The sequence below is a fragment of the Thamnophis sirtalis genome, unplaced genomic scaffold (genome assembly GCF_051295495.1).
Source record: "Thamnophis sirtalis isolate CommonGarterSnake01/CBP01778 unplaced genomic scaffold, rThaSir2_p1.2 scaffold_6, whole genome shotgun sequence".
Taxonomy (NCBI): domain Eukaryota; kingdom Metazoa; phylum Chordata; class Lepidosauria; order Squamata; family Natricidae; genus Thamnophis; species Thamnophis sirtalis.
In genome coordinates, this window is record NW_028261386.1 from 66206877 (window position 1) to 66228996 (window position 22120).

The following is a 22120-nucleotide window of genomic DNA, read 5'->3' on the forward strand; positions in this document are numbered from 1 at the left end:
TGAAACGGAACAGCGATGTTTCTGTTGAATTGAGCTTGATTGCGGGTGACATCCATATTGTCAAGCAGTGCAGAAATTGTTTGCTACTACTTTACTCTGTTGTTTATATATTTGCGAGTCTAGCCTGGGAATTCTGATTTTGTCCATACCTTGCTATAGGTACACCTTGACTTACAACAGTTTATTTAGTGACCATTTGAAGTTACAACAGCACTGAAAAAGGTACTTATGACCATTTTCCACACATGACCATTGCAGCATCTCCATGGCCACATGATCAAAATTCAAACTCTTGGCACCTGGCATCTCTTTATGATGACTGCAGTGTCCCAGGGTCATGTGACCCCTTTTCACAACTTTCCTACAAGCAAAATCAATGGGGGATCTAGATTCATTTAACAACCATGTTATTAACTTCACTGCAGTGATTCACTTAACAACTGTATGAAGGAAGGTTGTAAAATGGAGCAAACCTCACTTAACAAATGTTTCACAACATAAATTTTGGGCTCAATTGTGGTTATAAGTCAAGGGCTACCTGTTCTTAGGCCTGCCTTTGCTTAACTTCTAAAGAACATACAAGGTTGACAAGATGCTATTACCTGTTACACATCAAAGGAATGTGCTTGGACATGTAACTGATAAAATATTAAGAAGCAAAGTAACGCTAAGCCAGGATTTTTTTTGCTATCATAGCAAAAATGTTAATGTTCTTATTGAATACTAACAATTTAATTTGGTCATCACACTACATATTATGAGAATGTATGAACAGTGTCATTATAGCCTAGTGCCATGGTGGCACATGGTTAGAGTGCAGTACTGCAGGCTACTTCTGCTGACTGTCGGCTGCCTGCAATTTGGCAGATCAAATCTCACCAGGCTTCAGGTTGACTCAGCCTTCCATCTTTCTGAGTTAGGTAAAATGAGGACCCGGATTGTTGGGGGCAATAGGCTGACTTTGTAAAACTGTTTAGAGAGGGCTATAAAGCACCATGAAGTGGTATATAAGTCTAAGTGCTATTGCTACTTCTAGTGTTACAGGTAACTCAGGTCAGCCAATTGGACTGGCGAAATATACCTATCAGGGTTAAGTTGTGTTTTACAGAATCCAAGGGTTCTGTAATTCAAGTTACATATTCAATAGTATTTTCAAATCAATGATGTAAACCACAGTCTTTCCATTTCTTACACTCTATATATTTTTCCTAGACTGAATCTGACATATTAAATAAAGGAGTTTCAAATTCTTATTTTGTTAGCCACTCAAAAAAAATATATCGATTTAACTGCATCCTTTTAAAATTGATTCAATCTGTTTCTCTGGTTGGTGCTCCCCCAAACACACTCCTAATCACATATATAGAACAATAGATTCTATTGCAAATGTCTAAGCTTTATGGGAACAATTGAAAAAGCCACCAGGAAACTTGTATTCAGCTCTGACATTTGCTGCTTTCAGAGTTTCGGGTCCTAAAGTTGTGACCTTCTGCCATCTCACATCATTTGCATCATAATGTTAATATGATGCAGTGAATCCCGAAATGATTTCCCCCAACACCTTGTACAAGTTTTCCCAAGACCACAGACAAGAGCGAACGGACCCCCTCCCCGAATTCAATTTTTAAACGCTTTCGAGCCGCCTTTGGCTTTTTTTTTAAAAAAGTATCTATTTCTCCTCAACGGTACGCAGTTTGAGGATGGTGGTGGCGACGGAAAACTTAAGTTTAGGAATGATTTGGCAGGAGGGGGGGTGCCAGAATGGTTTTCTAGGCAAGCCCCGTGGATCCAACGGTACAAGATACTCTGGGCTGCAGGTGAATAAAATCGAACCTTCAGACAAGCGCGCAAATCCCGCAGAAGACCCAGAAAAAGCAGCGGCCGCGCCTGACCGGAGGGCGGCCGCAGAGCTTGTAAAAAAAAAAGCCAGGAGGAGAAACAACCTCCTGAGCAGAAAGCAGCAGGCGGGCGAGCGGGAGGGACTTGAGGGGAGCGCTGAGCGGCTCCGAAAGGGGAGGCGAGTGTGATTTGTTTGGTGACCGGAGCCAATAAGAAAGCGTAGACTTCGGCAATATCCCCATGCGGTGACCGAGAGGAGTTAGAGCGAAGCGTCCCTCCTCGCGCCTTCCCGCCGGCAGCCCTTTTTTTCCACACGGCTCTCCCGCCTGGCTTGCTGCGAAGCGTGGCACCGCGCCGTCCTCTGGAAGGGAAAACGCGTCCCGGGAGTATTCGCCGACTACTCGGGGGTCTCCGAGCCGTCGGGGTTGGAAGGAACCCAGCGAGAAGCTCCCTTAGATCCGGAGAGAAAAAAGAGGGCCGGCGGCCGCCGCCTCCGCAGCTGACAGGTAAAGCCGCGCCGTCCGAAAGGGCTGGAGGTGGCGGCGGTGCCTTTTGGGACTAGAAGAGTGGAAGCGTGGAAGGAAGACGCCGGCGGACGCGAGTCCCTTTCTTCGGGGCAGGCATAACACGCGCGTGGACATCGGAATTCCGCCACCCCCCAAGAAAGGGTCAGAAGCGTGTGTGTTTTTCCTCGCCTTTGGGGGAAGATTCGACCCCTCTTTTGGGGTGGGGGGATAGTGTAGCATCCCAGCCCGCTTTCTGCTCGTGAGCCGCTCTGCGCCCTTCAGGCTTTCGCGTTTCTCAAATCCAAATCCACGGCTTCTAGATAGCGAACTACCAGGCAGACGCGTAAGCCACATCGTTACATCCTGGTTTGTTTGAAGCAAGGGGGGGGTGGTGGATCGGGGTGCGTTCCGTAGTCGAAGACCATTCTTCTTGTCGCCGCGCGTGTAAAAATTGAGGGCTAAAGCTTTTATAATACTCTATTTCACTTTGATTCCCCCTCGCCTCCTCTGTACTTTGGGATAAACCCGGTTTTAGGATTAAATGATTTTTGGATAGGGCTGGTTTAGCGTAATTAATCCTAAATCAGGATTTTAAAAAAATAACCCGGGAGTTAAAAAAAAGTTCTAAGGACGTAGACCAGTTTATAACCAGACGCTTTTGAAACACAAAATGTGATTTTAATGATTTGGACCAGGAGTGTTAGAGGGATAGAAATTCATCTTTGTTACGGGAGGAACTTTTCATTTTAAAGTGAACCAAAATTTGGAAATAAATTGGATCGTTTTTGAATTTGACTTAAACATTTAGCAAGCTGTCCTACACAGAAACGTGGAGAAAGTTTTAATCTGAGGGGCAGGAGTGTGCAAGTAGTTATGTAGCTTTCTCTAAGGAAGATTTTAGGAGGATAAAATGAATAGCTTGACTTTATTTTCAGGAAAGCAAACTTCTTAAAGGAGAAAAGGGGGGGGGGAGAGGGAGAGAAGGATGGGAATGTGGACAAGCACTCACTTTGAAAGCCTCTTGAATACTGTAAGTTGAACCTGGGTTCCAGCCAGTTCCAATCACTGTAGTAATGGTTTTTGATGTAAATCTACAGGAATCCAAACAATGCCTTCTGAATCAAATAGCAACAGGTGCATGGTCCACTCACTGGGCCTTAATTAGCACTTTGCATATCAGACCACAGTGGTGCTGCTGCATGCTAATTCACTATGAAATCTAACAGCCGTTCAGGTTCTTGACTTCCCACCAGCACAAATACAATGCAGGCACTGTGTTTCCTTGCAGGGTTTATTTTCTTTTTTTAGCATGTTGAATAAGGTAAGGAAACAAATATTGTTGAAATCATTGTTCTGGTATGCTTTTCCATGGACTGAAACCAAGCAAATGCAATTTTCTTTAACCTCTGTGGGTACATTTTTCTAGCCTTTCTCCTTTTGTTATCTGTTTATTATAAACTTGAAAGTAGAGACAAATAAAGCACTTTTGAATGAAGGCTGATAAGGAAATGGCCAACCCAATTCATAGACCTTAAAATGTGTGGGCTGGAAACTGAAATGATTTACACCTGATCCCAAGCGTTTGTCAGGTGTAATGAAAGGTACTGCAGCTGGGAGCATATATATTTTGCCCCTTTGAGCTTATATTTAGTTTTTGCTAAAGAGCTGTAAAGCTGGCTCTCTTAGTATGCTTAATTCTTTGACTGTAAAGAAAGATTTGTCATATATATGAATCCTCCAACTCAAGTAGTTGGAGTCAAATGCTATTAGTTTAAAAACAAAGGCATTTTTAAGTAAATAATTCAGAAGGTGAATTGCTTTCAACTCAGTGGGACTGCCTTTGGAGTAGAGATGCAAGAGTTCTAATGTAAGTCTTTTGAATACATTGATTTTTGTTCCCAAAGCTACCCGGGGAACATGGGATACATTTGTTAAAACTACACTTATGGTAGAAGACATTACATAGATAAGTGATTTCATCTAGCCTTGGACTGATAGGATATTTGTAATGTAATTTTTTGGAAGCTCCTGGATATACTTTAGAAAACAAAGTGAGAGTCTCGACTTAAAATTGGAAGTGAGTAATGAATCTGTGGTTGATGTTTTCAAGAGTCAGCTTCCTAAGGAGAGCTGATTTTTCAGGGAAGCAATAGAGGAAGTCTTGTTCAGTGTTAATGCTAAATGTTGAATGTAGCAATTAGGTTAACAGTGTCATAGCTCTTTATATAATCTCAAGAGTTATTTAAATTAGTCTGTCAATGAGGTCAGAAGCTTGCATTAGCAACAGATTTTTATTTTTAAAAACTTTTTAAAAAAAACATAATTTAGGACTTTTAGAACAGCCAATTTAATAAAGCAACAGTAAATAGTTTTGTGATACCATAGAAGTTGAATCTGTTTCCTTTGGATGGGAGAGTCTTGCAGAAAACAAGTTTTGTAGGGCAGAAGAAATAATCTGAGAAAGGGATAAGTCTTTCCTTTATAAATATCTCTTTTGTGGTTCTTGTACTTTTATTTCCTCCACTCGGAATCTGTTCCTTTAGGATCTTCAAGAAGAGAAAGGAAAGATTCTGACAAGAGAATATAAACTATCCAATGTAGTGTTTTTTGTTTCCAACAGATCAATTCAGCTATCACTTTAGAAATTGCTAACTCTGCTTTATATAATTGCTGAATTTATTTAGGGAATTATGTAATGAGAAAATATGCAAACCTTGACTGTGTTTCCTTAAGATTCCTTTGATGAAGGAAGGCGTTCTCTGGTGAAGAGTGTGCTCTTCAATTATATTGGATTTTCTGTCTTTTCCCTGGAGAAACCCCTCTTCTAATAATCTGGAAGTTTTAGCTGCATAACTGATAAACTGCAGTTAACAGAAAGGTGTGAAGCTCCTTAGTAAGAACAAGTCTCTAGTTAATCTTCCTTTTCTGTGTCTTATACATGGGGGCACACATATATGAAACAGACAGTAGTAATAAAAATACTTAAATACATCAGGGAGATTTTCAGTGCCTCCTCATTGCTTTAGTTAGCTGATCTGCAGGAAACCCAAGACAAATCCTGTGAATCTGTCTGCCTTGTGGCTTCAATCATTCAGGATGGCTGTCTTTGCTTCAGCAAAGATATACCTATTATAGAGAGTCAACAACAATTATATATAAGTAGTTGGTGCCTACCATCTGTGGATCATTTTATTGGACATCACCATATCCTTTAAGCTTATGAATCAGGGAAGCTATTGCATGCATGTGTTCAAGTTTAGGTTTTTTATCCCATCTTTTTATTATATAACTCAGTGGTGTTACAAAAATGCTCTTGATGCCTCTAAGTTCAATTCCACACATGCTTTTTCTCTTAAATTCTGTGTAGTCATGCAGTCATTGTGAGGTTTTTGAGAAAGAGATGTCAGACCTCTTGAGGCAAATTTATATATTTATTATTTGCAGAGCTTTTAGGTCATTTCAATTTGACAACAATTGAGTTAATATTTTTTAAAAAATTAAAAATCATATGGAAATGTTACTTTTCCAGAGTAATCTTATGCATATTTTTGCACAACCAGCATTATCCTGAATATCCAGGATAGATAGAACTGTAGTGAAAGGCTTTCAAGAGCTGAAAATTCTTCCTTTTTTTCTTTTGGGCAAACTACAGTAGTAGGTTAAATAATGATACAATTAAGATGTTAGCCTAAGACAGGGATCCCTAAACTCTTCAGTTCATCGACCTCTTCATGAAGTTTCAGATTGTTCATTGGTATCCAAAATTATATGGTGTGAATATAATTACCTAATACATATTTCTTTAATAGTGATAAAACAAACCTAAAATAGGTAATATTTAAATATGAAAAATATAAGATTTAACATATATTTATTATTATTGGGAATGATGCTTCTGATGAATGACAAGTGCATTGATATTTGGTTGTAGAATGAGTTTGGTTGGAGAATCACTACACTTTCCCAGGTTCAATCTATTTATATTCAGTATATTCAGGTTCAGACGGGTGTGAACCAGCTAGCAGTTTTAGGCAGCCAAATAGCTACTCTGTGTTAGCATTGTACACTACTGACTAATGTAACATATAGATGGATGGATAGATAGATATAGAAGGATAGAAATATTCCTGTTGATCCGCAGCCATTTATTAATGCCTTGGAGAGTCTTATTGACCCTTGAGAGTTAATATTGATCACTTTGGAGAAGCCTGGCCTAAGATAAATTCATCATAGTTTTGAGGTCTTCATCTAGAGAGGTTATTATAGACAATCTAAATCCAACATTTATAAACGAAGTTTGTTTCTTTTTTTATAATAATATGACATAGCCATCATTTCTTTCCAAGTAAAATGTATTATTTCGAGGGAGTTCAGTGTTATGTTTACTATGACTGAATTAAAGGAACATTGAAAGTCAAACTAAACTCAAGAGGAAACTGATAAAACACACATTGTATTTGTGGGGACATTGCCCAGCAATATTTAGAAGTTTACAGTTCATTTTGTTGATTGTTCAGGCTTCATCATATGGACATTTATAGCCAGCCCTTTACACTTGTGCCAGATTTCACAAAGGTTGAAATTTGTAATTTTTTATTGAGTTCTCTGAAATTGTTCTGCTTTTATTTGTTGCTTTCCAAAAACTTTATTTAATTCTTGGAAGTAATGATCAGGGTTAACATTTAAGAAGAAAAAGTGATAAACAATCAATCTCAAAAGCAAAAGTAACTGGTGTAAGCATAATCATCATCATACTGAGAATTTTTGGAGAACCATATCATTCAGTAGCAGTTGTAGAACTGGCATCTTGTCTAATTGAAAGAGAATATTCTGAAAACTTGAGTTTATTGCTGATTGCCAAATCATGTAGTGTATCTGTACAAGAGTACTTTTAAAGAACAAAGTTAGAGGTCACATTACTGCTTCTCAGATTTAAAAACATAGCACAGGATGGCACACTGTTTATATGCCAAGATGAATGGGAGTAAATACTTGAGTAATGGAATAAGCACAGTTATTTAGCTTAGAGCAGCTGATTTAATAAACTTTGAGAATATAGTAGAGTTACCTTGCAATTTGTTCTGATGGTAGGAAGGCAATAGATGTAGTCATAATAGGAAAGAATAATTAATGATATCAAACTATCAAAAGAAACCACTGACGTTTTAGCGAAGTTTCTGAGTTTGCTTGAGGAATGAAATAGAATATGTAGGAGATGGTATTATGTTGTTTGGATTTGTTGCTATGTAGGGAACATTACTTGTTCTTATGGAAAATTAGATTGCTTTTCTATCAAATACTAATTGGTGCATTTAGTTCAATGACTGTAAGCTTAAAACAATGAAAGGAGCCAACAGAGAAAATTATAAAGTACACAAATTAAGTCGGGTCAGAATCTCTGGATTCTGTATCCCTCCCATTGTCCGTAGCTGATCTTTTTTAAATATTCAGCAATGGCTGGAATAAGAAGATCTTCTACCAGTGACATTTAAACCAATGCAATGAGCTATTCATGGGACTTCCTTTGAAAACCATTCAAACACTACAATTGGTCAAAGTGCAGCAGCCTATATGTTGGGATGTACTGGTTATCAGGAACATGTAACTCCAATGTTGTGGACTCTGCATTGGCTACCAATGATGTTCACTATGCAGTTCAAAGTGCTGATTTTGCCCTATAAAGCCCTAAATAGCCTAGGCCAGTGATGGCGAACCTTTTTTGGCTCACGTGCCAAAAGCGAGGGGAGCGCAGGGGAGGGGTCATCTGCAGGAGTGCCACACCCATAGTGCTATGTGCACGATCCCAGTGCGTATGCACACATGACCAGTGCTCCCCCTGTTTTTTACGTGCTTTTTCGCCTCCCCAGGCTCCAGAGGCTTTATAGGAGCCTGGGGAGGGTGAAAACAGCCTCCCCCCCAGGAGGGCCTCCAGAGGCTTCAGGAGCTTCTTTGAAGCCTCCAGAGTGTGAAAAACCGGCCCTACGGGCAAACCAGAAATTCAGGAACATACTTCCAGTTCGCTCATGGGGCCAGTTTTTGCCCTCCGGAGCCTTCAGGCGTCTTCATGAGGTTTCCTTGAATGCTCTGGAGGGCTAAAACTGGCCCTACGAGCAAGCTAGAAGTATGTTCCCAAATTTTTGGTTTGCCCTTAGGGCCGGTTTTTCGTGTGAAAAATGGCCTCAAAAGGGCAAAAAATGGCCTCAAAAGAAGGCCAAAGGCCAAAGTCAACTGGGCAGCGTGAGCATGCATTCTTTTGCACTTCTGTGATATGCAGAGACTAAGGTTAGGAAGTATGGAGTCTTAATCATGGCCCTATGAGATATTTTATGCAATATCTTATAAATAAGATTACCACCTTCTCTTAATACTATCCCTGAAGATAACAGGGAATATTTGATAACTAAGTTTGCCATAATTTTTTTTTGCTGTGCTGGTTAATATTTTCTCAATTAATGTATTTTTTAAAGTTTCTATTATTTTAATTAGCCTTTTTACTGACAATATTTTTACCATTTACATTATAACTATTTTAGTTGTCACTTGTAAACCAGGGAGTTTAATACAGAAATACAATACATCAATTTATCGTCAAATGTCTGGAAATCTACAGGTTCCATGAACTTTTAGGCTAAGTACACAAATGTTCTGTCAATGAAAAAAAAACCATCCTCTTATTGGACCTAGGAAACACTGTGCTGTGATTCTTGTCTTTGGGAATGATTCTGACATCAGTGTGGCTCTTACACTTATGTTTTAACTATAGTATGGAAGATCTGGTTACTCTCCCAGGATTTAGACAGGCTGATTGATTGTGGACCCTCCTTTTGTCCTTTTGCCTGTTTTGATTTGATTGGACTTTTTTTTGAATACTTTGCTCTTCCAATTTAGTTGTATCTATTGTATGCTTTACATATATACATTCTAAGTTGTAAGATACCCAGAATCATTTTGGAGCCAGGCAGCTGATTTAGAAGTCAGGAAAGAAAATCTTTTTTCACTTATTTGAATTTTTTTTCTTGTTCTACTTCATTTCTTCATACTGTATGCTGTTTTGAAAATAAAACAACATTTCTTTTCCTGCTGACTTTTATAGAGTTGATTACCCTTGAGTCACATCTTAATACAGCTTCTTAGCTAGCTTTGTGGATGGCAGCACCTGCTGACTTGTTGGATTTAGAAGTTTAGCAGGGTTAGAACTGATTAATATTTCAATGGAAGGCAACCAAAAATTCTAGGCTATACAGGGAAATAAACAGACAAACTAAAGGGTATCAAAACACCATTCTGGAAGAAAGCAGTGGCAAACCACAGTCAAACTATTGCTGAGAAAGCGACTTGATTTTGTTGATGCAGTCATCAGGATCAAGCCTAATTCTTTGTCTTTAAACATATCCTCCATCTGTGTTATAACAGGAATTGGGAAAGAGCTGCAGTGACTTTTACTAAGTGATGAAATACTGACCTGTATTGTTCACCAGGCAGCTCTTATTTGTACTATTTTGATGCCTTCGTGTTGACTCTTGGTGAGATTTCATGCCATGATTTTTAGAGGTTGCCTTTTTCGTAGGGTTGAGAGAAAGTGACTGGCTCAAAGTCACCCAGTTGGCTCTGTGCCTAAAGCAGGACTAGAATTCACACTCTTCTGGGTTTTAACCTGCTGCCTTTAACTACTAAAGGTAGACCTCTGTTATGACCACTGTTGGGACCAGAATTTCCATTGCTGAGCAAGATGGTTATTAAGTGAATCACACCCAACTTTATGATATTTTGAGGTGACTGTTAAGTGAATCACTGCAGTTTTTAAGTGAATCATTGTCAATAAGCAAATCGGGCTTCCCCTGTTGTCTTTGCCTTGTGAGAAGCTGATTGTGAAGATTGAAAATGGTGACCCTGGGATGGTGCAACCATCATAAATGCATGCTAGTTGCCATGAAATTTTTTTATTGATTTATCAAAAAATAAAATACAATGAAAAATTCAAAAGAATAAACACATGATAGTTACCAAGTGCCTGAGGTTTGATCAAAGGAAAGTAGGGATGCTATGACAGTTGTAAGTGCGACAGTGGTGGGTTTCAAATTTTTTTAGAACCTCTTCTGTAGGTGTGGCCTGCTTTGTGGGAGTGGCTTGCTGGTCATGTGACTGGGTGGAAGTGGCTTGGCAGCCATGTGACTGGGTGGGTGTGGCCAACTTGTAAAATGTGGTGAAACTCACTTAAAACGCTCTTGCTTAGCAACCAAAATGTTGGCTCAGAAACTCTGTCATTTGAAGCAGGCAAGTCTTAAAGCTGTCAAGTTACAAGGCCCTTGCACCCCTAACCCTTTAGAAAAAAAACCCAGGGGTGTTCAAACTTGACAGCTTTAAGATTTGTGGACTTCATCTCCCAGAATTCCTCCTCTCGCTCTTCATCTTGATGGGTGGGGGGAGGTAGCTGGAACCAGTTCTAAACGGAACTGTAGATTTGTGGAACCTCTTCTATAGAAGAGGTTAGAACTGGCAGGAACCCACCCCTGAAGTGCGAAGACTGATCATAAGTTGCTTTTTTTCAATGGCATTGTAAATTTGAACAGTTGCTAAATGAATGGTTATAAGTCAAGGATTACCTGTACTCCAAACTGGCACTCTGTCATTTCACTTTGCTAATTTAAGAATTGTTTGGTACTTGCCAATGAGACCATCAGGAAATTCCAGGAGTAGAAAATAAAAATAAAAATAAAAAAGGCCAAGAAAACAATGCAGTCATCTTAAAGCATATTTTAAACTGCATTTAAAAATAATAATAATAATACTGTAGTGTACACAGGATCATGGAACAGGACAATTTGCCACAGCCAATTCACCATGGCCAACCCATTGCAGGACAATTCAACAATTCAATTTAATTATTTAAAATATTTTTTAAAAATATTTTATTTTTTGTCATTCACATGTCATTTTGCCCCTCTTTTTGCATCCTTTCTTTGATGATTCTAGTCCATCATTTCTTTGATGTTTCTGTAACTCCTGTCCCATGGCGAGATGAATGTGTGAAACAGGCTGAAATTTAATCACAGCAAGATAGTCTGTGCACAGAGGTTTGCAATCAGCTCTGGCATTGTCAGTCATGGGACAGCAAATCCATAACATGATCATCATGGATTCATGACTGCCAGAACTGAAGAAGCTTCTTGGATGAGAAGCAAAATGTCCTCAAGGAAAAACACAGACTGTCCAGTTTCCTCTTGAAAAAGCACCTTTGAGACAACCCATGACCCGGCTCTCCATAGATATTTAGTATTGACCCCATTCTCAAAGAGTTCAGGAGGCAAAGTCTTGCAAGTACTATTTTTAACAGCTGTTTCTGTTATAAAACAACTTTCTGTTAGAAATCAACCTTGTCCCCGTATAGTTACCCCTCTGAAAATTGGGGGATTGGAGGGGCTAGTCTATTGCTCTTGGAGTGTTACATGTGACCATTGTGTGTGAAGAAGATTAGATGGGAAAACTCTACATTGGAGATGGAAGAAAGAAAAACCAAAAGAAAGCTTCTTCTCTAGAAGCAGATTATTAGAATCTGGCATTTGGATGTCAAACAGTTGGGGACATACAAATGAAAGCCAACCCTCTTTCCCAACCACCCAAAGTCAAATTATGATGCTCAGCTCTCTCCTCCCTGTCCGCTTCTTGATTGATGAATGTAATATGAAATTCTGGAAAACAGTAGATGTGGCTCTTTCCTAATTCTTTCCTAAGATCCTAATATATAAAATGACAGAAAGACTTGTGGCATTTGTAGTGCTCTCTGTGTTTGATCATTTGTGTGCAGATGTTTTATTACCCAACTAGATAACATTGGTGTGGTCTTTCCTGAGTGCACTGAAGTTACTGCACTGAAGTTACTGCTCCGACCCTTTGGAACGAACTACCCCCAGAAATCCAGACCTTACCCACTCTCATGGCCTTCAGAAAAGCTGTCAAGACCTGGCTATTCCGGCAGGCCTGGGACTGTTGACCTCATTGTTGAGGTCCAGCCCCAACCAAAACGAATGTATCTGTGTTGTTTTAACCTGTCTTTTTTTTATTCTTATTTTCTATTATAATTTTTCTTTCCCTCACTGTAAGCCGCACGGAGTCCTCCGGGATTGGGCGGCCTATAAATAAAATTAAACTCAAACTCAAACTCAAACTGTTGGTTATGAAACATCTGCAAGCAAACAACCAAGCTCAGAGAGCATCAAAACCTTCATAGTTCAACCTTGAGTTATACGTATTTTCTTCCATTTTGGAAATAGCTGTTTAAAACCGTTTGACTATATAATTCCTTTCTCACCCTTATGTGTCTTTCTCCATCGGGTCCTTTACCAGAGGCTTGGGAGTTTGAAGGTTCTGCAAAGTATCTTGGCACTGCTCTCTTCTGGACAGATATTTTTCTGAGATCTGTTGCAGCCATTTCCCAACTTAGGACTCACAACTCTTAATTCACATACCACCATTAGGACCTCTTTGGCTTTTACTTTCTGCATCCTCTCTACTTACTCTTTAGGCCCTGGTATTTCTCTATCTTCTCATATTCTTTCTTCCCAATGTTGCTGTCAGTTGGCATTGCTACGTCTATCACCACTGCTGTTTTTCTGGCCCTTGTATATTACCATGATGTCTGGCTGATTGGCCAGTACTTACCTGTCCTTCTGAATCTGGAAATCCCACAGGATCTTCGCTCTGTTATATTTCACGAGCTTCTGTGGGATTTTTATTTGGACTTGGGATGATCTAGCTTATACATTGCAGATGCCATATTAAGAGGGGATCTGATATTGAAGAGCGTGAGTTTTGAAGTATGATTTTCTTGGCCTTGGCCAATTTCTATCATAACATATCTTTGTGAGAATCCCTGTAATCGAAAAACTATTAGAGGAATTCATTTTTTGTTCTGAATCGGGGACAGGAGTGAAAGGGTTTTTTTATTTTGTTAGGAATGAATCTTGATGACATTCTTTTTATGTCCTCTGCAGGAAAGAGAACTGGAAAAACTGAAGAATAGTTAGTTGACTGACATGTTTGGTTTAAGCTGTAGCATAGGCAGAAGTGAAACATATTTCTCACATTGTTATACAAGCTGCTAGAAATAACTTTTGTTTATTTGTTCATTTGTCCCACCTTTATTATTTTTATAAATAACTCAAGGCAGCAAACATATCCACCACATTTTCCTCTTCTTGCCCCCCCCCCCCCCAGCCAAACAACCCTATGAGATGGGCTGGACTGAGAGAGAGTGACTGGCCCAAAGTCACCCAGCCTGACATTCATGGTTAATGTGGGACTTGAACTCATGGCCTCACGCTTTCTAGTCTGGCGTCTTAACCACTAGACCAAACTAGTTCTCAATAACAACGGTTCCTCCCAAATATGAAATTATGTGAAAAAAGACTAATATATTTTGATGGAAAAATGAAAAGAATAATCGAAGGTTTATAGTAGAATTTTACGCATGCCAAATCAAAACTAAGTCATTTCACCTCAATGTTCAATGGAATTTACCCCCAATTAAATAATATAAGCTGAGAAATAAAAGAATTCAGAGTTTGGCTAGGAGTGAAAGTACTTTTTCTCTAAATTATTAGGTAGTCCAGCCTTTACAGAAATTGTTAGTAGCAAATAATTCTAGTAATTCTAGTAATAATAACCCAGGCCCTCCTTTTCAGTGGAGGTCACCTTCTCCTATCAACTCATCTGACTGACTTTAAAATGTGTCTATAAGCTGAAGCCAGAGTTCACATATATTTACCCAAATCTCTTTCACATATATTACAAAACCTCCTAGAGATAACTTAATCAAGAAAATATCAGTGTTTTAATAAGGCACATATAGGAGATTCCTTCTGGATTCCTTTAGGCTTATTCTCTTAAGAGCAAACATACCCAGTGCCTAAGCAGGACACATTTTCAGCTATCTGTTGGAAATGGGTAGAATATTGGACACAGCCTAGAGCGAAATGAACCCTGTTTGAACTGTTCACAATCTCAACAAAAACTGTACATAATTTAGGGGTCCTTTTAATTTGGTCTTATCTCTGGACTCTCACTACTGTCTAGGTAGGAATGTGTTTTGACTACAGTGGCTACTCACAAATATAAAGAAAGCTATCCAAGATGTTTTCCAGCAGCTATCTATTCTATTTTGGCGACATTCTTTTTCTTCTCTTCCCTTTGAATGTGTTTTGTACTTTCCAAACTGATTGATAATTTCATGATTACTAAGGTTTGAAAGAGATAAAACATGTTTTCAGAGGTTGCCAGGTAGACTTGCTTTGTAAAAACAAGTTTAAAAATGTAATGTTTTTGATACACGGGTTATTCAACAGGCCAATGCACCAGAAAACAATCCCTTCCACAGTTTTCTACGCCTGCCTTTATCATTTTGTGAACCTTCAAATTCTCTTCTGTCGTCCTGCTCATTTATTTGAAGCAAGTGCTAATTTTGCCATAAACCTGGGAAGGAAATGAAGTTATTTCCCATTTTAAGAACTCTCAAGGGGGAGGAGCTCATGCTCTATCCAGAAGCCATTATACTCAAATGCCTTTTTTTATACTAGTCTGTGGCCCTTCTAGAACTGGAGATACAAAAGCACCATGGATGGTCACTCTGCCTTTTTTGTAAGAAAACAGAATCATTGTCAAGGGACTATGAATTTGGCACATTCTGCAATGTAAAGCAGAATGTACTTAATTCATTTGGGGAGACGGGGATTAATTAATGTATATCAACCCTGTAGAATACTCCAGCATTTATTATTCCATCTTCTGTTGTGCAGGTTTTTTTTTTAAAAAAAAACAGAGTGAAGAAGGTCCTGAAATTGATTGGAGGAGTGATTAATTTTATTACAGAGTATAGGGGTTCTGGAATATCGAATGTTACATTAAGTAAGGTTGCAAGTTTTATTTCTTGGGTGGGTCCTCTTCTTTACTCTTGGAGAGCAGGCCTTGCTGGTGAGGCAATTTTGTCATATGCCCAGATTTTAGAGTTTTCTTATGTGTCATTTTAAAAAGCCTCTTAGTCTGAGAATACCCAAAAGAGCTGCAGAATTCTTTGAAGAGGTGCTTTGCTCTGATGAAGATGCAAATGAAGCACCCACTCAAAAGTCACTCTGAGATGGAATGGCGCCCCATGGCTCCTAAGAACAAAGTGAAGCAGCCAGGTGGCTCTGCTTGTCTGTGCTTCACAGTCCCCCTAATATCTGCTGGCACTTGCTAAAGTTGGAGAAGGCTGTTCTACAGGCCCAGCCCCTACTCAGAAAACTCCTTCAGCTCTGTTGTGTGTGTGTGTAGCTTGACTGGCTGATTGGGAGTCACCTTTCTGCCTCCTCCTGAAATGAAAGCCACAGGCACATGTTAGTAGAGATGGCTGCAAGAAGACTCTTCACAGCCTTTTGGCTGGGTCAACCCTGATGCTGCTAGAAGGTTTGTGGGGAGAGGGCTTGCAATGTTCCCAGTAGTGCAGAAGCATGAAAGATTTAATGCTTTGTTGAGGTAAATGCATTGCCTCTTTGCTTTGATGAAGAGGTTTATATCATTTCAATGACACAATGTTGTTTGTTGAGAAGTTGTGTCCGACCCAGCATGACCTCATGGACAATGTTCCTCCAGGCCTTCCTGTCCTCTACCATCCCCCAGAGTCCATTTAAGCTCATGCCAACTGCTTCGGTGACTCCATCCAACCACCTCATTCTCTGTTGTCCCCTTCTTCTTTTGCCCTCAGTTTTCCCCAGTATTAGCTCTTTTCTGGTGAGTCCTTCCTTCTCATTAGGCGGCCAAAGTATTTAAGTTTCATTTTCAGGATCTGGCCTTCTAAAGAGCAATCAAAGTTAATCTCCTCTAGGACTGACCGGTTTGATCAACTTGCAGTTGAAGGGACTCACATGAGTCTTCTCCAGCACCATAATTCAAAGGCCTCATTTCTTTGGCACTCAGCCTTGCTTATAGTACAACTTTCACAGCCATACATTGTACAATACTCTTCATCAAAGTGATAAAATGACACAAGACTCTTCATCATAGTGAGTCTAACTCACTGTGTACAGGTAGTTATTGTTTAGTGACTTCCTTGTACAGTGACTGCCCACCATTATAATGGTGATGAAAAAGCAACCAATCCTTGCAATTTATAACCTTTGCAGGTCTGTAAAGCAAAGAAAATTTGAAGTGAGATCATAAGCACAGTCACTGCTTCACTTAGTAATCACTTTACTTAATGGCTAGTCTGATGTTTGGTTGCTTACTAAGGACTACCTGTCTATTATACACACTTTTTATGGTGTATGGAGAGCAAACTCTTGGGTTGGGATGTCAGCAAGCTCAAGTATCTGGATCATCAGTGTAGATTCATTTGAAATTAAATCTTCTTTCAGTTGTAATTAGATTCTAGCTTTTACTGAATTTTACAAAATTTAGGGACATATTACAACCTTCTGCAAGCATCAAGAATTTCCTTTCCTTATTTATTCAGAGCCTTTCCGAGCCCTGTCAAAGTGGTGATGCAGTAGAATGGATGGAAAAACTTTCTAGAGAAGAGAGATCACTCTTTTTCTGTCAGCACAATTGATAGGCCATCTCATTTGTTCTCTCCTGGAGTGGTTTATACTCTGGTGAGCTTCTGAATTCCAAGAAGTCTGTTTGAGAAGATAGTGAGCAAAACGAGGAATTTCTTTTTCTATCTTGGCTCTGTGTTAGGGAACTTGCGTTGATGAATCTTTTAGATACTTTAAAGTATCTCTTTTAAGTACGGTAACTCATGAGGCTGTGCCACATCCAACTCACAAAATTGCTAAATGAGAAAATTCTCACCTGGATGCTTACTTAGTCAACAGGCCACACTGAGGAACAGCAGCCAGCCTCTGTACCTTGTTGAGTCAGATCCCTGCAAATCTACATATCACCTCTCTTTATTATACAGAGTATGGAGCACACTCAAATTCTATTGAGTCAAAATCCTTTCAAATATTGATTTACTATTTTCTCAGATGATTCTGTCCAGATTTCCTTAATACTTTTTGTTATTTTTTTGTAGTTTATTTGATGACCATAACCCCCAAGATGCTGCTGATAACAATAATAATAATAATTTTCTGAATAGTATGTAGGCTACAAACTGGCTTAATATATCTAAAAAAGAATAAAGAGAAATGTCTATAAATTGACTCCCCTTCACCATTCATGGTATACTGTTACATAATGATTCTTAATCACTGCCCTGCCCATGGGACCCTTACTTAACCTAAATGTATTGCTTAATTAACTTTATTTTATTAATCAAATGTATATAGTAGACCCATCTCATCAAAAGTGACTGGGCAACAATTGCAATTGTACTATTTGAATGCTACCTTCACCACATATACAGTGTGGGGGAAGTGTGACCCCCACCTGTTGAGTGGTTTTTGCCTCTAATGTAACTGAAAAAAACAACAAAAGTTGAATGACAATAGACATAAGTGAATCAAAATTCAGAAAGGGTAGATACATAGATGATAGGTAGGTAGGTATATAGATAATAGATAACTAATTATAGCTAATTATAGATGTTTCAATTAGTTATGAGCTGATTAGAAAGAGGAAGGGAATAGTGTAATGTAGTTTTAAGGTGGAGGGGGGTATAATATGTAAAACAGCAGTGAAGAAGATCAGACGTCGGTTTTTTATATAACTTTTTTCCCGATTGTTTTTCTGCACTTCTTTTTTTCTATTTTCTTATTTATCTTTACCTATGTTAAAATCTATAATAAAAATTATCTGACTATGGTTCCTGATTTGAAACCCAAGAGAAACTTTTTTAAAGTAGTTTTTTTCCCTCTGCTTTAATAATATTGTTTTATTTATTCTTTTTTTAGCTTCATTCAAACTACCGGTATATCATTTTTTTCCAGTCACCTGAGAGACCTAGAAGGATTTTATCTTAAGCTTCCAAATAGTCCAGAGGTTCCTTACTCTTTGAAATAGTCAATGAATCGCTGTAGTTAACTGCAAGAAAGTAATATGCTGTAACCTAATTGTATAGGAATACATGAGGTTACAGGGAAAAATGTGTTCAGAAGCAGCACCAAGCGTGCCATGATACTGCTTTGAAGATACTCTTCAGAAACTATCCTGGTTATGGGGCAAAAGCAGAAGTGGTATTCTGCAAGTTCTGACAGGTTCTGGAGAACTGGTAGCAGAAATTTTGAGTAGTTCATAGAACCGGTAAATACTATCTCTGACTGGCCCCGCCCCCATCTGCCTCCCAAGTCCCAGCTGATCGGGAGGGAATGGAGATTTTACAGTATCCTTCCCCTGGCATGTCCACCAAGCCACACCTAATTGATAGTAAAATATTTTGAATCTCACCACTGGGCAAAAGGGGAGTGTAGGTAAGCCCTTAATGTAAGGCAAATTCTTAAATTCTTGTGATATAATACTTCAGCTGGGAAATGTGCGCTGTTAAGTGTTGTTAGGGAAGTAAGTAACAGAAATCAAAATAGTCTTACAGAAAATTTCCAGATCTATATGAAGTTGTACTTGGATTCACCTATGATAACTCTCATTAGTAAGCTCCCATTGTCCTCCCAGTTTAAATGAAAAGAGAAATCAAATAGTTTTACTTATTTTTTTAATTTGATTTTTAGTGCACTCTTGAACTGTTCACAAAAATCAGTCCCTTCGTTATACTTTTGACTCAGACACTCTTTCGTTTTAACCAAGATCTAATAATAGATCTATAGCTCATAATAGATTAGCTGTAATTACTGCCCAGTGGTACCATTACTACATTCTTCATTTGTACAGGGGGTTGCATTGCACCAAGGAAGATTAGGGTCAGCTCTGCATTGCTTAAACAATTTGCCTGGTACGGCATTTGCTAAGATGAATGGGGGAAAAAAATAAAACAAAAACTCGCAGGCATTGCAGTGAAAGGGCAAAGCAGTAATCAATACACAGACTTTTGTTACACGAGATCAGAAGGAAGGGTTTAGCATTCAAGCTAATTGGCTTTTATTTGAGTCTTATTCTGATGAACACCTCTTTTTATGCTTAAATTAAACATGGATGTTTCCCAAAAACATTCCTGAATCGAAGAGGACTTTTTGAATGATTCAGTACCCGTTAGCTAACTAGCTATGTCTTCATCCTGTTGTTCTCTTCTCAGAATATCGTAACATGCCAGGAAATTTTCAATTAAACATTCTCTTGTATCCAAATTAGGAAAATGTGGTTAAGAGTTTCAGAGTGGGATGGGATATTAAACCATGTTTTGAAATTGGTTTCAGATTTTGTCATTTTTCTAACTATTAGGAAAGTACGGTGAATGGAAAACTTTGAGGTTATAGTAATTACAATGAATTGAATGGGGAAGAGACGGAATCAGAGATGGTATTCAGTTGGTCCTCTCCAGTTCAGGCGAACTGATATCACTGGCTGCAGGAGGCTCTGCCCATCCGCCCCAATGTAATGCATGAGCATTGGGCATGCACAGAAGGCAGTGCACGTGTGTAGACGAGGCACATGCAAACTGGTAAGGAAGGGAAGTGAATCCCACCACTGGACAGAATGCCATGATACAAAGTTTGTAGGAGCATGTTAAGTCAAGGTGCTAATATTTTAATTGATTTTGATTGCTACATTCAGAAATTTAAATGGGTGCCTTTGTGTGGGATATTAAACATAGTTAATGTTTGAGATTGAATAGAAATATGGTACAATATAAATTTTCATTTTTAAATATACATTCATGTAAGTTGGGTAGTTCATAAAAATACATTGATGCATGAAATAAAGCCTATCCCCACACATTTTCCCAGTTATCACTCAGAATTATCTGGTGAGGAAATTCTTTCCCTTCCATTCTTAAGTGCTGCAGGTTTTTTTTTCTTATAAACAAAACAAAACAAAAACAGGATAATAAACAGTGATTTAGAAAAGGTGGAAAAAAACCTCTGGGATTTTTTCCCCTTGAGCAGGAACAGTAACTAAAATACTGACCTTAGTTTGGCAAGAAGTAAAGTCAGTTCATGAACAATGCATTCATGTTTTACTGTTGAACAGAGTATAGGAAATCAGAGAATGAAAATAACAAAAACAAACATACGTGTTGCTTTCCTTCTCTCTAGCACTGTAAGTTGTAACTGTTCTTTGCCAAATTATTTAATGTAATGCATTTCTCTGGCAGAAGATAACTAGATCTATAGATAGATCTAAGGCAGTAACCTTTTGGGCACCGAGTGTCGAAACTGGACCACACGTACATGCACACTCATGCCGGAATCCAGAAGAGAGCAGCTGGCCGGTGCGCATGCATGCGTGGCCAGCTGATGCCAGACCAGCTGTCTGGTGCACATACACGTGATGAAACCTGGAAGAACAGCTGGTGATGGGGCACAGGAGGGCTCTGCGTGCCACCTCTAAGGTATAAGGGAAGTCTTTATAAGTGTAATCATATCAAATTATGTTAATATTAATGAATTTTTCTCTGGATTGTTGTCATCTAGAAGTTCAGTGTCGTAATCTCCATTCTTCAGATGTCTGTTTAGCTTCACCTGATCGTTAAAACTTTGTTCTGATGCACAAGCAAAGCTGTCTTCTGTTGAGCAATGGTTTTTTTAAAAAAAAATCTTTCCCCCCTTTTCTACTTCAAGTACTCATAAAGCATCTTAAACAATCACTCTTCTTTTAAAATATCATGAATTTCATCATAGCAAATCTAAATGGCTTCATTTGCTTCCAAAAGAGTAGATCTCTCTGAATATGAGTGCTCTTTCATTTGATAAAGGATAAGCTGAGCAAACCAGTTCTCTTCTTAGCAAAATAAATTGCTTACTCTGAAGAGCTGCAGCCAACAGACTGTCTGCTGGCTAAGTTGAAAATTTTTAATATTTAATAAGGATTGTTCTTGTGCCCCTTCCCTGCTTTTCCTGTAAGAATTAATCTACCTCTGTAGTAATTAAAGTTGTGTAAGTTGAATGGTGGCGCAGGGGCTAAGATGCTGAGCTTGTCGATCAGAAAGGTTGGCAGTTCAGTGGTTCGAATCCCTAGTGCCGCCTAATGGGCTGAGTTCCTGTTACTTGTCCCAGCTTCTGCCAATCTAGCAGTTTGAAAGCACGTAAAAAATGCAAGTAGAAAAATAGGATAGAGGTGAAAAACATCTAGAAAATTTAGAGAACATCAAAAAAGAACTATTTAAGAACTATAGTAGAATGTATAAGTGGAGAGGAAGGTGCAGGATGGGTTCTTAGAGAAGGAAATAGCAGATATGTTTTCTCATTTGTTTAGCTTTTCTGCTTATATATCTAGGAGAAGATGTATGCTATATGATTCTTTAACTTCCTAAGCCATTATAAGAAAAGGTATGGTGTATCTGAAGACATTTTCTAAACTAATATTTCACAAACTTTTCCCCTCTGGATGTGTTGGGCTATCATTCCTGTTGTCCACAGGGGACCCTGAGGAGACACCCAGGAGATCTGGAAGGCTATCCCAAACCCATTTAATCCAGTGTAATAAACACGTGTAATCAGAAATAGCTTGCTGTTCCTTTCCTAGACATTTTCTATTTCTCTCCTACAAAACTAGAGAAAAGTGCTCATTATGGTATAACATTTTATTGCTGCCTACTTGGCCAATTTTTTTTCAAATGTGCCAATAAAAACTTTATAGTACTCTGTATCACTACATATTTGTCTTCCCCTCCCTCTTGAAATCATAGTTTCTATGGAAACTAATTAAGATTCAGTGCTGTGTCTGTATCTGTGGCAATTAGAGATTGGGCTGCA

General features: G+C 38.7%; 1 protein-coding gene across 1 annotated transcript in view; it reads left to right on the top strand.

Moving 5' to 3' along the window:
• The first annotated feature begins 2103 nt into the window (after positions 1 to 2103).
• Positions 2104 to 22120, top strand: part of GREM2 (gremlin 2, DAN family BMP antagonist) — a 34856-nt gene continuing 14839 nt past the window's right edge. Inside the window, exon 1 of the mRNA XM_087718046.1 lies at positions 2104 to 2345. The gene's annotated coding sequence lies outside the window, so the exon portion shown is untranslated. The remainder of the gene's footprint in view (positions 2346 to 22120) is intronic.